The following is a 16,356-nucleotide window of genomic DNA, read 5'->3' as shown; positions in this document are numbered from 1 at the left end:
TCACTCTTTCCTGTCGATATCTTAACCCACAAAAACTCTCTGAAAAAGATTAGGACCGGCGCTCTGACATTGAAATCTGTATTGTGTCAACAACTGTCCTGCCATGGGTCTGAGAGACGCTCGAAAGGAGGAAATAATAAAACAACAGCTGAAAACAAAGAAATTCTAAATCTCAAAAAGAACTTCCTTCTTAATGACAGACGTTCCATCAGTGTGTTGTCATAGCGATGGTGAGAGAGGTGGAAATACTATTGGACTGCTTAAAGGAGGTTCATACAGACTGACATTTGTCTGCAACGGAAATAGTTCAAATAAAGTTGACAGATAAGATTTTAAAATGAGGTGTGAAAATCAGGGTCAGAAATTAAGTTTAAATTCAACAAAATTATAAAATGATCATCTGATCATAATAGAACCTTTTTAAAATCTCTCCATCACGCCATGCATTTGTGTCTAGACATTATTATTTTTATTATTATTGTGTTACATTTTTCAAACACATTATAGGTCATTTTGTTTTGATTTTGAGTTTGTTCAAAGTAAAAATAATCATTATTACTATTTTATGCATTAATATAAAAACTTTTAAATTAAATATATAAAATGTTATATGTTAAATAATAAATATGATTATTTCTTCATTATTATTTAACAGAATTATTATTGTGGCAACTGTAAACAATTATTTTATGAGAAAAGAGAACAAAAATGTATATTAACTAGTATCACATGAATTTGTATGAATCTGTACAAACCCGACAGTAGCCAGGAAATACATTTATAGCAATTTAAACACAAATGCTTTCCATTTTTAGTGGCTACACTGAATTTCCACATATAATGTAAAAATGTTTGCAGTAATTTTACCTTTATTTCTTACAGATTTTAATACATTTTTTCAAATACGGTCAAACAACGTTAAACATACATTTTTACAGGGAACAACTGTTATTTTATGGTTAATTTCTGGTGCCCCAGGATTGTTTCATAGGAGAAACTTTTATAAAAATTATATTATATTTTATTATTATATTATGTTAAATACTATTGGCTTTCGGTTAATCTGTTTTCCAATTACTAGAATTTGTCAAGTTAGGACAACCACTATGTCAAAGAAACAATGAAAACAATCAATAAAAATCATATAAAAATTTTACCAAATGGATTAACAAAATTAACAGCTAAACGGCAATTTATCATTCGTATTGCGAAACCTAAGATTCAAGTTGCAGGCAGATTGTCTCGAACGAAATTCTCCTTCAAAAGAAAAAAACATCCAAGGCTGAATTTGACATCTCCACAACAGATCAGCTGCATTATGTATACACCTCGCAACCCAAAACTGTTCAAATGAAGAACGAAAGCCTCATCGTCTGACACATACGTTTGTTTTTCTCCACTTCTCCATCAGCATTGTCAATATTATGCTTGCTGCATTTTCTCCCCGCCTCTGTAATCCTTACCCAAAGCTTACAGCATAGCCCACTTTGATCTAATTTGGTATCACACACCTCCATAGCTTCAGATCTTAGATAGTACGCCGCCTGCCAGAGAACTCACGAGCCTACGGGCCCGAGCTTAACGCCTCCATCCGCAGCGCTCATGTCCTACAGGCAGTGATTAATGACATAAATAATCTGAGCAATTTCTTCAAACGAAAATAACAACAGAGAAGCAGATTAACATAACAGGGTCATGAGTTTCTTAACCTCTCGCTATTGGAAGATGTCAGCGGTGTGTTTGTATTCAAGCAAAAGAAGAGGATATAGACAGTGATACATCCTCCTTATGTCTTTATGGAGAGTCTTGTTATAGTGACACCCAGTGCAACCATCTTAATAAAGTCAATGTTGTCTTTGGTATTCTGATTCTTGATGGTCGATGAAAATAAAAAGCGGGTGTAGTCGTTTACACGGCCTGCTATTAAAATAGTATGTGAAACAGCCTTCAAAGAGTAGTGCGCTACATTGCTGTGAAACAACCTTATGACGATAGATGTAACATTTGTTAGCATTTCTTTTCACAAAGATAAAACATACAGTAGCGCTGAAATATAATGATGCTTTATAGCGACATAAAAAATAACCAATAAATGGTCAAATGAGAACAGCAAATAACAAATTAGCCAAACGTAAAAAATAATAATATTTCAAATATAATACAATATTAATAACTAATGTAATGTAATATAATATAATATTAGTCAAGTCAAATATTTGAAAAGTAATATTATATTATAATGTAAATTATGATAGCATTTCCAAATATATATATAATTAAAAAATATAACACTAATATACTATAAAATATAATAACATATTCATATACAATATGTTATTTTAAAAATAAAATAAAAGGTTGCTCTCTATGTGTTTGGCTGTGTACCCTTTACAGAACTCTACTGTATGTGAGTGAATAGTGTGTGTGTGTGTGTGTGTGTGTGTGTGTTATGTGGGAGGGTAATAGACTATGCTAAATGCTGAAAGCACCAGCGGGTTCATTACAGAAATGCCAATAATTTATTCAGATATATTAAAGCCAGAGAATTACACCAGCAGAGAAAAAGGTGAACCATGTGTCAGGTCACCTTACAACAGAGGACAGACACAAAAAGTTCTTAAAGACATTAAAGGGCATTGTTTGATCGAAACACAAAGGAGCAGACTTTACAATAATAGAGCATTGTGCCTAACCCATTAACCCATCCCTTGTAACAGATATATAATTACAATAAAACCAATAGAACATAATGGTGACCCAACCAAGCTGATTCAGGCCTATACGATTAAACAATGTTACCCATGACAATATTACTTTTATATAGACAGGTACATTTTCAAGAATATTCTTAATCCATTTTCATTAACATTTCCATACAAGCGATCCATTAATGCCATAAATTGCAGTTGGTGATCAGCATACATATTTCAGTTTTGCAGTTTGTTCCCATCATTTTGCATTATTACTTCATAGATGAATTGACAATGAATAAACGTAATTTATTAAAATGTAAATGATCAATTAATTGACTGACTGAACTTAAAATGTAAAAAAACTTTTTATGGCAGATGACAAAAACCCCAAAGACTTCTTCAGTCAAGTCATATAATTTGTTTAGTTTTGCGGTACGTCACGTCACACCACTAAGATACCGTAGATGTTGCAAGGTTATTATCAATGTTGCAATAGCAAAAGGATATCGCTAACAACACTGTTCATGGTGTTCCTATCTGATCAACAGTATGCGGAGGAAGTGTCTGAGGAAAAGATGTAAAAAATAATCATTATTTTTCTCTCTTTAAAAAGCATCCGGTGACAGTAATGGTGTGATATTTAGGCTTTAAGATCAAATACTGCCTCATGCAAACACACACACACACACACACACACACAAACAAAACCCGGAGCCAAGGCAAGAATATCAATCCGTATGTGTAAACACAATCACACGTAGAGCCGGAAGGAGCTTTACCACTGACAGCCCAGAGAAGCCAAAGCAAATATTGTATGTAAAAACCATAAGCAGCTGTCTGACAGATGTGTGTGTGTTTAAGAGCGAGAAATAGAGAGGGAAGTGTGTGTGTCTGAGACCCTTAAAATACAGTTCATTCACAAGTATCAGTGTCCTGTATGTATTTACAGTAGATTAGCGTGAGTCTGTGTTTGTATGAGAGTTGATCAAGCGAGATTCATTAACACACAGGTGAGACACAGACTCAGGAAATCCTTTGCACAAACACAGATGAGACAAATAAAGTAGGGATGCACAATAAATGATCGGCAGTAGACCGATATATTATAGCCGATCAATCATAAATCCTTTCCTCTGGTTAAACTTCTTCAGTTGCACGCAGCTTACAGTTAAAATACAGTACAGTACAGTCTTTCTGTCATGAGCATTCACATACTGCTATTAGAAAAACATTGTTGATGTAGATACAGTATTTATGAATGTGTAAATTATAGGAACAAAAGCATATTGTTTGAATCAGCCAGATGTCTGAATGCTTTCTGTCTTGAGACCTGTTAGACTTGTGGCTATTAGGAACATTTTTCTGGGTTGCTGTGAGGAACATCTATCATTTGTTTATTAAATAGGAAATATGGTCGATAACAACTTATGGTTACCTTGTTTTCTGCAGTCAATGTTTTCAAATAATTGCAGTTGTCCACTTTCTGCCTTTTGTGTCAGTCTAAGGGAATATTATATAACTATTTAGATACTGTATATCGGCCCACATATCGGTCATCGGCTTCCAATGCCAAATAATTATCGGTTATCGACCAAAATGTACATATTGGTCCCTCCCTTAAATAAAGCTGTTGTGAACAACAGAGATTTTCTATCATTTTTTATTATCTAGTCTATGAACACCGTTACAAAAATTCACCATGGTATTACTATAGTAATCAAATACTTTTCGTTATATTTAGAATAAACGCATAGTAATAATTAATTTACCACAATTTTACTACAGTAACAACAGTTTAAGCAATAAGATTGAAGTAAAATCGTGTTCAGCAATGTACGTGTTCTTTCTAGAGATACACCGATATTTCGCCACTGATACCGATTATTCAGAGTTATATCTGCCGATAGCAATTCTGAAGATCTTCATATAATGACTATTAATTTTGAACATCATTCTGGTAATATTTCTTAATATTACAATTTCTTATCTATACTGTACATATAGAGCACAAATTCTTAGAATTTTTCTCTCCTCTTCTGATTGACACGATATATCGGCCCTGATCATAGGCTGATTTTAAACTATCGGCCGATAACCGATAGTTTGAAAACTGCTTTCAATACTGATTATTAGCCGATATATCGGTGCATACTTCGGAATACAACAGAATCTTCCAAAAAGTTGTAAAAATAGCAACAATTGGAAAAAATTAGGTCCAATACTCGGTTCCAAAAAGTTAAGGCCTTGGGCTGTTAACACAAAGACTGGTTGAAGTCCAAAAATAGGGCTGGAAATGGTAAGTGTGATCACATCCAGCTCTATAATGATTGCACCCTTTAGCGAGACACTTAACCACAGGCTCTTCCAGAGGGACCGTTCCTGAAATTACTTACTGTAAGTCATTTTGGATGAATGGCATGGGCTAATGGTGACATGCACAAAATTCTCTGATAGATGCTTGTGCCGGGCTGCTTTAAAGAACATCCTGAGTGGGATTTCACCGGCTAAAATCTGATTCGTATATTAGATCTTCTCCACAGACAGGCCTTTCTTCCCAAACCTTGTGATCTTCTTTGCTTTGTTCTACACAGCTAACCTGCTCATGGATCAGCGCTCATATCTTGAGATTTTTAATGGGACCTGAAGTCGAGTTATTGAAGTGTGCTGGGTGCAGTCTTTTGGTGTTATAACTTTATTTTTCAATCGGACTGATTTTTGTGTTAATAGTTTGAGAAATCGGCATAAAACAGAAGGTACTGCATTTTTTCCACATTTTGATGCATAATCAAATGATTTATGTAATAAAACTTTTTCATTCTTTCTGAATTCACGTGATCATAGGACAATCAATATAGTTTAATGTTTTTGATGAAAGATCATGAGGACACATAAAAATTATTAAAATGAATTGCCTGCACGCATAGATCATTTATAATGAGAGATACACAGAAATATCGGCCAATAATCGGTATCCATTGATAAAAGCAACTTTCACACTATCGGCATTCGGCTGATAGCTCTAAACAGTCGATGATCAGGGCCAATGCAAAAACAATTCAATGAATTTGTGCTATTGAGTCTATATAGTCATTATATGAAGTTTCAGAAGTTTAAGAAATATTCATTTAATCTTAAGAATCAGTATCACTTTAAATAATCTGGTATCGGTTGAGAAATTTAGTATCGGTGTATATCTATTTATAATAAACACTGCAATACTCCATTAAAAATAAGAACAGTTATTTATTATTTTATTGTGATCTTAAAGCCACAATGCACAACGTTTGCTCTCTATCGCCCTCTCGTTTTAAAAATAAAAATGCAGGTTACTTATCTTACATTAACTGATGAAGATAACCAGACATCTTAATGTATAATTATACGTTTACTGTTGTGAACTGTGGTGATGGTTAAACAAGATTTTTAATGTTCTTGATGAGTTGAACTAATGGAAAAAGTTATGGATTGCAGCTTTAACGAAAAAGAAAACACAGGAGCAGGAACCATTTCCTGTTTACATGGAGGAGCCGATGTCCTTGTAAAGCATCTGTGAGAGGCTTTCCATAGCATCAACATTCTCTAAGCCAACAGATCCCGACGTAAACAAATGGATTCCTCTAGGAGAGACTGTAATTCTCCTCACACCAAATGGAGGACGAACAGAGAAAAAAACAGGCATCATCGCCTCGGGGGAGGCCCAACATGGCTTCTCCTGTTCTTTTGTTCCTAAAAAAGAAAACGTACGAGGTTACCCCGCCGAGAAGCGAAGCAGCTGTGGACAACAGTAAAACAAGCCTGTGATGCTTTGAATGCTGGACCCCGCTGTTCTTCGAGGCAGGCATCACTTTAAATCTCCCAAAATGACTACAACAAACCTCTTTTCCTGACCGCATGATGTCTTTATATCTTTGCTCACAGTACCGCCAGGGTCAAGGTTAGTGTTTAAGAAGACGCCTCCCATCGCAGATCTACAGACAAATCAGGAACGTCTCTCCAGAACTTCAAACCTAGCCATCCTTTGACCCAATAATTATAAACCAATCAGACGCTCAAAAAGGGAGAGCGTGACGGAGATTGGCAGAGTCTCTCTTTCTTTGTCTTTCTGTGCAAACATTTTGACCTGTCTTCTCAATTCAAACAGTAGACAATTAGCCATCGCTGCTGAATTAATTTCGCTTTTGTTTTAGAAAAGCCTCAATCTGTGTCCTCAGCGTTTGTTTGCCGCTCAGCGCTCCATCAAGGTCAGCGGGGTTTAAAATAGAAATAATAAATGAGCGGCAGAAATAATAAATAACGCAGAGAATTATCCATCATTAAAAGCTCTAAACCTCACCTCAGGAGGACGCTGTGTTTACACGAGGCGATTGACTTAAGTTTACCACATCAAAGAGCAAATGAACTATTGACAATCTGGCACTTCCTCTTTGGGACCAGTCTACATTCAAATGCAGTTGGTGCTTTGCATTCAACCCAACTTTATTTACAATTTTCATTGTTGCAAAGCAGCTGTACATGAAACATATTGACTATGAGCGAAACATTAAAGTTATACAAGTAAAAACATAAAAGTCAATACACACAGAAAACAGACACGCACACAGGTTTATACACACTCACATTTGAGTTAAAGGACAGAGAAACACAGATCAAATATTATACTGACTATAAATTCCTATTTGTAAAAATATATAAATGAAGCAGAATGTTACATTTTAAAATTATATTAATAAATACACAAAATGGATATTCTAAAGCTAAAGAGTCGTATACAGGTTTTAAATGACATGAAGGCTAAATATGACTTAGATAGTGACAGAAGTGAGTTTGTCAAGCACAAGACCAAATAGACCTTGATTATTTGCAGAGAAACAACAACACACCACAACTTTACTTTTCTCATCAGATATTTAATACTAGAAAGCCCAGCATTAGAAATTCAGTGAGATCTCAAGCAGAATGCATGTGTAATTAATCACATCAGCCGCTAGTTGACATGATAATGGATCATTATAATAAATATTCCATATGCTCTCTCTCTCTCTCTCACACACACACACACACACACACACACACACACACACACACACACAGGTTCGCAAACCAAACTTGGTTCATCCATTTCTCTTAGTGTTGAATTTGAGTGACGGGGCACATGTATTGATTTCTGCACTTTATCCCTTTAAAACAACGGCCGTCACCGTGAGAAAGCAAAGGAGATGAATGAGCACTTTGGCCCGCAGGGAGCTGAGCCTAAAGATTTCCCATCAGTCCTTGCTCTCGCTGACCGAATGCTCCTCAGCTTCACTCCTCCATTAACATATGTCATTCTTATGTCATTCCCTATAACTTACTCTCATGAAAATTAAATAGTTTTACCACAGTAAAGTATTTGCGGTAAACACAGCATTCTGCACACGTTAGCATGATGCTAATGGAACAGCACGATTCTGCATTAAACAAAAAAAGCACACGAATATTCTGTTATTTCATGAATTATTTATGAACTCGAACTACTTGTTAATTTATGTCTATTATCAATAATATCTTATTTATCTTACCTTTAATTTGATTTATGTTTTGCATTTGACAAACGATGCCTTGAAATCTGGTTTAACACAGTTTGAAAAGTTTCAAAGAAGATCATACAGATCTAAAATGCCTTGAAATGTTGCCTCCGTAGACTGTAGGTTTTGGATAATATCCTGTTAGTTTGCATTTACAGTAAGGCAGTAGCAAACGTTTGAGCCTTTGCCCTCTGCACACGGAACAAGAACTTGAAGAAAATAACTCAACAGAAAAACAAAATGCATTAATGAACACTGATAGCCTACTGGTCCGTTTTCCTCCACATGCTGCTTATAACTGATAACAAATGCATTGTGCGTGCAGTCACTCGCTCTCTCCCTCACCACGTGGCTCAAGCATTAAGGTCCGTTCGCTCTAAATAAGGCTTGAAATGAGATGCGCAAGAAAGTAGTCCTACCATCAACAGTGTTTAAAAGCCGATAACATGACATTGAAAAGAAACATTTGGACAATGTCCTGTGGTGTGGTAACTGTGGTTAAAAGCGGAATAAATGACTCTGGTCTGTTCAATAATTCAAAAGTGAATGCACACCTCGGCCCGTCGTCAAGTATTTCTTACTTACTGTGCTTTCCTTTAGAAGTGTGCATACATTATTATACCATCACACTTACCAGATCATGCATTTACAATGCTACTCCAGACTTGTAACGCAACAAGCCGAACAGCACCGCAAGACAGATCACATCACCAAAATAACACGATATGTTGATCAGGCCTTTTCATTGTATATTCTGGTTGTTTGGTGCGTGCTGTTAAACAGGGACATTTCTGGGGACAGAACACCAAAAACCGGGACTGTCCCCGGAAAAGGGGACGTCTGGTCACCTTTATTTACACCTCTTCTTGAGCAAATCCCCGACTCGCAATCCTCACGGCACCGAAATGTCCCATTTCGTCTGACGCCCGCTGTCTGTTTCAATTTGAATATCAATTTTAATAGGTTTCATAAAGCAGCACCAACTTTGAACCAAAAACTGTGAGGAAAAGGCGAGCGTCAGGAAGCTCTCTGCTATGAATCAGAAACAATCTCGCAAGCGGCAGACTTGCTAAAAGTGTCTGGTGGACTTTATTGTCAAGTTCAGGTTGGTTGAGGGCAGGGTGCAGGCGGGGAGCCTCTAATACCTGTAATATAAATGGTAATAGTGGCAAACTTCCACTGAATCCCAACGAGCCGCCCTGAGAGTTTTACCTCAGACTAAGTTATTCCTCCGTGGGTCGTGTCTCTAAAGAATGCACACTTTGCCAAATTGAATTTATCCCATATTGACATCTCTCCAGGTCCCTCGGCAGCGGAACGTGCACACACACATATACAGTACACATACACACTCCACTGACATCCACAAGGACACACAGTAAGAAAAACCCATTGGGTTATTGAGCAATATCTGTGAGCAAGAGAGAATAGTCAAGATTACAAGAGTGTGTGTGTTTACGTATACTGTACATCTGTGTATTGTTGTTTGTGTTAAACAACACATGGATAATTAGCTCAACTTTCACACCTTAAGTACAGGTAAACAGAGAAGCAAGCATGTGACAAATATACCAGGTACAGTATGCAAGCTGTTTCAAAGTGCAGTGCATTATGAGAGATCTGACTCTTCACAATGCAATTCAAAAGGTTGAAATACGCATTTGGTTCATAGTAACCTTAATAGCTTAGCAAAACAAGTGTATTTTGAGAGTGCTGTTTTTAGTGTCCATATTATTTTTATGGAGGGTGAAAGATTCTCTTAATGTATATACTAAACACCTGTAAAAATAGTGCACAGTATACTATGTTTATATAAAAAACATTATAGATTTTTTTAACAGCGTTTAACTTTATTTTTCTATATGGCACTACACTGTATTGTGTTTAATGGAATATATTGAAGAGAAATCGGCCAAAAAAGGTTTTAAAGTTTTTCTGAATTTGAATGTATCTGAAAGTACATTGGAGATGAATAATGTAAACAACTGTGACCCTGTGTTTTGGTTTTAAAATAACTTAAGCATGTTTCATCATCTTGAAATGGAAATATTACCTTAAAGGTCCAGTGTATGAAATTTAGTGCATCTAGTGGTGAGGTTGTGAAGTGCAACCAATGGCTCTCTCCACCCCTCCCGTTCGAAGCACTACGGTGGCTGACACAGAACTAAGATGTCACGTTTTCACTTCGTTGCGAGATACCAATGGCACACAGCAATATTGGAGAGAAACTGCTTTTTGTCACCATGTCAGAGAAATGATTTCACCTTCAACCTCTCTCATGATATACACGGCATCTTAAAAAGTCACAAATAAGAGTCAGCGAGGGATCCCATCTATAGATTTATATATGAATGTACAGGGCTGTTTTACAGTCTCTGGCGACGGTCTCTAAACCGACTGACCTTCTAATGAACTGTTAGTAGATTCTTCAATTCTCCAAACAGCACCGGAGCTTTTTAAAGCCATACATCAAGAACACAGAGAACCGCAGGGAAGAGAGAAAGAGAGGGGGACATTATTTTCCTCTCATTTCTCTTCCCAGAAAATGAAAGACCAACAGAGACGGCATGAGATCTGTTAAAGTGTCATGTGCCTTTTATTTCCCATTTCATGGCTATTATATCTCTTCATGAAATACGGGAAACACCGTTTTCCAGCAAAAAAAAAGAGAGAGCGTGGCAAGGTATCTATGGCAAGATGATCAAAAATGGTATCTGGCAGAGCGAAGAACTGGGACAACATCTATTTGCCCTCCAGGCAGCACATGGCTTTTAAAGAATGGATGTGTTTTTCGGTGTCAGGCGATGCAGGGAGGAAAATGTAACATTATGTTAGGAACTGGATGTGGCCCTTTTCTTGGAAGGGCATTAAAAAACTAAAGTTGAAAGTATGGTATGAATCAGTTACATAAAGGGATTTTATAGAATGTTGTTCGGTGAGAGACACCATAATGCATTCCTGCAGAAAAAATATAGTAATTTACGGCAGAATCCAGCATCTGCGGTGTGCGAACACTGGAAAATGTAATATAAATGCACTTAATGTCAGAATCTATATATATGGTTCACATTGAGGTTTCAGTGCTAATTTGTTTTGTAAGTCATTACTTTGGGCCTCGTGTGAACGAACAACACTGGGAATTTATGACTTGTCATTATAGTGCATTAACATTGTTCAAGTGGAAAATCGTTTTCCACTTGAATAATGCTTACAGTGCTTAAGATCTTTGTGTGTGTGTGTGCTGTCATATGGATTCCTCTTTTCATATTCAAGTGTAAACCTATGAACTCATCCACTCTCAAAAAAGCCTTCTAAGGCGAAGCAACACTAGGGCTCTTACTGTACATTTGGGTTTTCCATGTGTTTTTCCATGTGTGTCTAAATCTAGGCAATTTATTTACAAAATACATTTGTTGTGTCAACAATATTTCTAATGTATTGTCTCTGAGGTCAGACCTGGGCCCTGAGCTCAGTACAGACTAAAAGCCTGTTTAAAGACACTATGAACATGAGCCAACCCCGAGGGACACAAGAGCCAGATGAAATACATACGCCCCGACCCCATTTCGCATTCACCTTCCTGTTGCTTTCTTCACATTTACTTACATTTCACTTTATTTGCTTTTGGTCAGATTAGCTCAAGTGTTGACTGTTTGACCCATTGTTTACAATACTTTGGGAATATAATACGGTACGAGTTTTGAATAATGGTTTGCAACATAAACATTTTTGTCTACATAAAAATTAGCATGTGCTGTGTATGATAATGATGTATAAATAAATATATGAATACACACACATGCGTTACTTATTTATATTTATATGATATATATTTATATATACTATAAATGATATATATTTAGGTCTAAAAATGAATATACACATGTTAATATATTTCTTAAATATGTACATGCATGTGTTTGTATTTATATGTACATAAGTATTATACACAGTACATACACATTTATTATGTTAAACAAAAACGTAATTGGCAAAGGATTAGTCGCGAACAATATTTTTTGTAACATTACATATAGCTGTTATAGTTTTTCTTTTTTATTATTATTATATTTTTCATTTCACCTTTACATGTAGCTTCATTTTATAATTCATTTTCAGGCATCTGAAGGTTTCTACGTTTATTAATTCAAATTTTCATTTTGTTAAAATGATTTCACTAATATTTAGGCAAACAAAGTTTTAACAATATTAGTGTATAACCGCACAGTGTCAGACTTACATTTAACTATAAAAAACCTTGTAAATAAGTTTTCATGATCAAAATAAAAAGCTGTATTATCCTGCTATTGTTCCTCTACTATTATATGAGACCGACAATCCATTTTTAAGTGATTAAGTAGCCTAACTTAATATTCTAAGTAAAATATCAAACAGATTTGCCATGAAGCTGCAGAATTACCCAGGATACAACATCACCATCATGGAGGGCTTTCCAGAAAATTCCAATAATCCTCCTTCTCTGCAGACTCTAATGCCATCATTCCACAAACATTTCACAGTTATTATAGTGTGAGACTCAGTCATTGTAAATGCAGGAACGGTCCATCAGAATGCGTGTTATGAAAACAACGTTCTCGTCTTTTCGCCCACGAGGCAAAATACACAATGAACACACAATGGTTTGTCCTAAAATATTTACGAATTAATACCAAATTTGAGATGACACGTTGCCTGTTGGGAGTTGTTGTTCCATTACATTTGTGTTTCCCCAAGTGCACCAGCTGGTATTTAGACATTAGGAGGTGTCAGCAACGTAACAATGATTTTTCACGGCAGAAAGCCGCCGCGAGAAACCCAGATGCTGCTTTCAGCAAGTTACCGGGCCGCCGTTATGAGAATATATGTTATCTCAGCTAAAATATCTTGGTGCAATTTAGTTTGTTGGACCTTTTTTGGACTATTCAATAAAAGACCAAAGAAAAGTGAATGTGTACAATTTCCCGTGTGTTGCCGCTGATAACGCTTGGATATTTAGCATTGGGTTTTTGGATTACTGTACAGAGAAAAAAACGGACGGCATCTGCATTGTCAGGTCGATTTTCAATAAAAAAAGGAAATGAAAAAGAAACGCTGACTGTGAAAGCGGTGTCACGGTAAACATGTCTGTACTTGCGCATTTTATTCTCTATTGCCTACCGCTGACGTATTTTCTTTAGCAGACAAACACACACATCCCTAGTTGAATACTCGTATTCTCTCCTCCCAGCTATCTTTGCATCAGGCAATATTTTGGAATGTGCGCAATGGCAGATGGGAAATAAAATTCAATTCATCAATGCCACGTCTTATCTCTGATACCCACAGCAGTGTGTTGGCTTCTGTGGCCCCCATCACATGTGTTAATTTACTTTGTGCTTCTCTTATCTGCACAGGTGGACAAAGGCCTGGGTGAGAGCTACTCGCTCTCGCACGGCTCGTCCCGCCCGTTTATCATCGAGCCGGCTGGACGGGGGTCTGGCCATGAATGAAATGGAATGCTGACCACCTAAGCACCGTATCCCACAATCCAACGGCTTACCTGACCTTGGCTAGCCCTCTGGAGTTTTAAATGCGGCCCACGTCGAAGATAAGAGAAACATGGACAACACGGCAAAATTTCATCACCGCTTTCCTCACCTTTCCGCTCTAAAGAGGCTGAAAAAGCTACAAAAACTTAGCTTCTACCATCTACCAATCTAGAATCTGAGGCATTTTATGTGCTGATTATAAGGGCTGAATTCTGCATTATGGATTTAAATATGTTACAATGTGTTAATGTTATGCTTACATTCTTGTTTTTATTGCGACGATACACTATTTAACCAGGTTGGTGCTAACTACATACATTTAAAAATACAAAATAAAACATGAAAATTGAAAGACTAAATCGAAAACTTAACATTTGAATCAATATTTAGGTACCTTAAAGTCCCAGTGAAATAAAAAATTACAATGTCAATTTCTTTGTGAGATATTGCAGCGTTTATTGTAAATAGTTTATTAATGTGGGTAATTCTCTTTTTTTTCTTTGTGTGACCTCATAATCTTTAGTTAAAATCTGAAATTGCACTTCCGTCCTGTAGTGACTAGTATCCATCTTAAATGACGTATGTTAGACGGCTTGGGCGGTGCATTCATTAACTCCTCCCCTTCAACTGTGAGTCTGCCCCTTCAAATATCCTCAAAGTCTTTAGTTTGATCACATTTATAAAAGACAGACACAGCTGTACGATTATTTCCGAAAACATGTGACCCGTGTAGGGGGAACTATAGCACGTGCGCACACATTGCCAAGAAAACATACATTTTCACTTACCGCGTGCGTTTCATGCCCAGAATCTTTTAGCGTTGGGACCAACGCTCGATCTATCAGTTTCAAACGATAAATCACCCTAATGCAGCGAACAAACAACACAGCTGAACTTCTGGAAAACATAGTGCTCTCTTACTCTCTCCTGCACACAAGTGAAAGTGACTTGTGCGCATGCTCCTTCTCCCGCTGTCCATGGTTAATGCGTGGGCGCTATGTGCACTTCCAGAAGACTTGTCCAATAAGGGACTACGAAAAGTTGTTATGTAACGATTTTTCAAGTTCGAAAAAAAACTTTCTTTCGAAACCTGTACGAACACTGGGGGAGTGTAATACGTCCAACTCGTTTTTTGACAAGTTGACCATGTTTAGCATGAGAAGACAACACGTTTACCATTGTAAAGAAGTCAGAACGCATGAAACACTGTTGCACCACCCCTTTAAGACGGGATATATTTAGTGGCCCCTCCCCCTTTTGAAATAGCCAATAGCATTTAATTACCTCAGTTTAATGAGAGGATAAAGTGCAGAATGATGTAATTAATAGTCATCAATCTACATTTGCAGATACAAAAAGACTGTTGAGTGTTGAATGCTTTTGATGTCTAAATGTAAATGTTTTAGAAATGTTAGCAATGCTAGTTGGGTCTATGCATTGAATGGAAAATGTCACAATTGTCCCTTATTAGGAACAGTATTAACTGGATAAATGAAATAGATAAAAAACCCTCATTTGCCAATGGACGGTCATTTCAATTCAGTGAAACAGCTGTGTTTTCCATGTGGTCCTGGTCACAAGTTATCAAAATCCCTTTAACTGTTTGACACAATGTCGTATTTCCATCCATGCCCTGGGAGTCGGCTTGAATATTATTCTGTCGTTATTTATTCGGGTGATTTAAACGTTATAATAGCGTTTGTGCGGAACAGCGACAGTGACCTCTGTGTGACTGTCGCCTCGAATTCTGACACGTAGAAAAAGACGTACGGGTTAAAGATTAATAGAAGAAATGCGTCAGGAGTTGATTTTTGTGGAGCCTGAATTATTCATGAGGGAATGAGGAGGCTTTAGTCACACCAAAATGTGTGCGTGCGTTTGATCAGAGACAGCAATACAAGCGTTATCAGAAAAACCGCCGCACGGAGTTTGACGTGCACGCGACTGAAGATGCTATGCCTCTGTGAATGTGACTGGCATACTAAACGCAGATTTACAGTGAAAACAGCCGGCCTGAACGCAGCAGGACTGCACTTAATCATGGCATTCAACGCTCTTATTAGAGAACAATTACTAAATGGCAGGCCTTGTAAATCATAAATCATTCATCAAGACCAGTCCAGGAAAATGAGCACGGCATTTTGCGAAGAAACACCGATGGCGTGTGCCGGCCTGCCTCATGTGTATTCATGGCCATGTAGGTAGATGTCGCACAAAGCTATTGCTGCCGTTATCGGTTACGGAGACTGAAACCAGAGTCACACACAAGGATGGAGTCTTTGGAGATGTTTTAGTGTTGCACCTTTGAAATGTGCAATACGTAGATAGTGATTTGAAGTTATAAATGTTATGTGTCAAAATGTGTTTTTTCTTGAGATGTACCGGAAAAGAATCACAACTTGCGTTTCACACAGACCTTAAAGGGATAGTTTACGCCAAAATGAAAATGTATTTTTTCACCCAATGTTATGGTTATTCCAAACCTGTGTGACTTACTTTCTTCTGCAGAACACAAAAGAAGATATTTTGATGAATGTTGGTAACCAAACAACACTGACCTCCATTGACTTT

The 16,356-nt window shown here is 36.9% G+C and overlaps 1 protein-coding gene across 2 annotated transcripts in view; it reads right to left on the bottom strand.

Moving 5' to 3' along the window:
• Positions 1-16,356, bottom strand: part of ptprga (protein tyrosine phosphatase receptor type Ga) — a 207,960-nt gene that overhangs the window by 49,660 nt on the left and 141,944 nt on the right. The gene's annotated exons all lie outside the window — the stretch shown is intronic.

Source organism: Barbatula barbatula (genome assembly GCF_947034865.1).
Source record: "Barbatula barbatula genome assembly, chromosome: 20".
NCBI lineage: Eukaryota > Metazoa > Chordata > Actinopteri > Cypriniformes > Nemacheilidae > Barbatula > Barbatula barbatula.
This window is presented reverse-complemented; position numbering and strand designations above follow the sequence as displayed.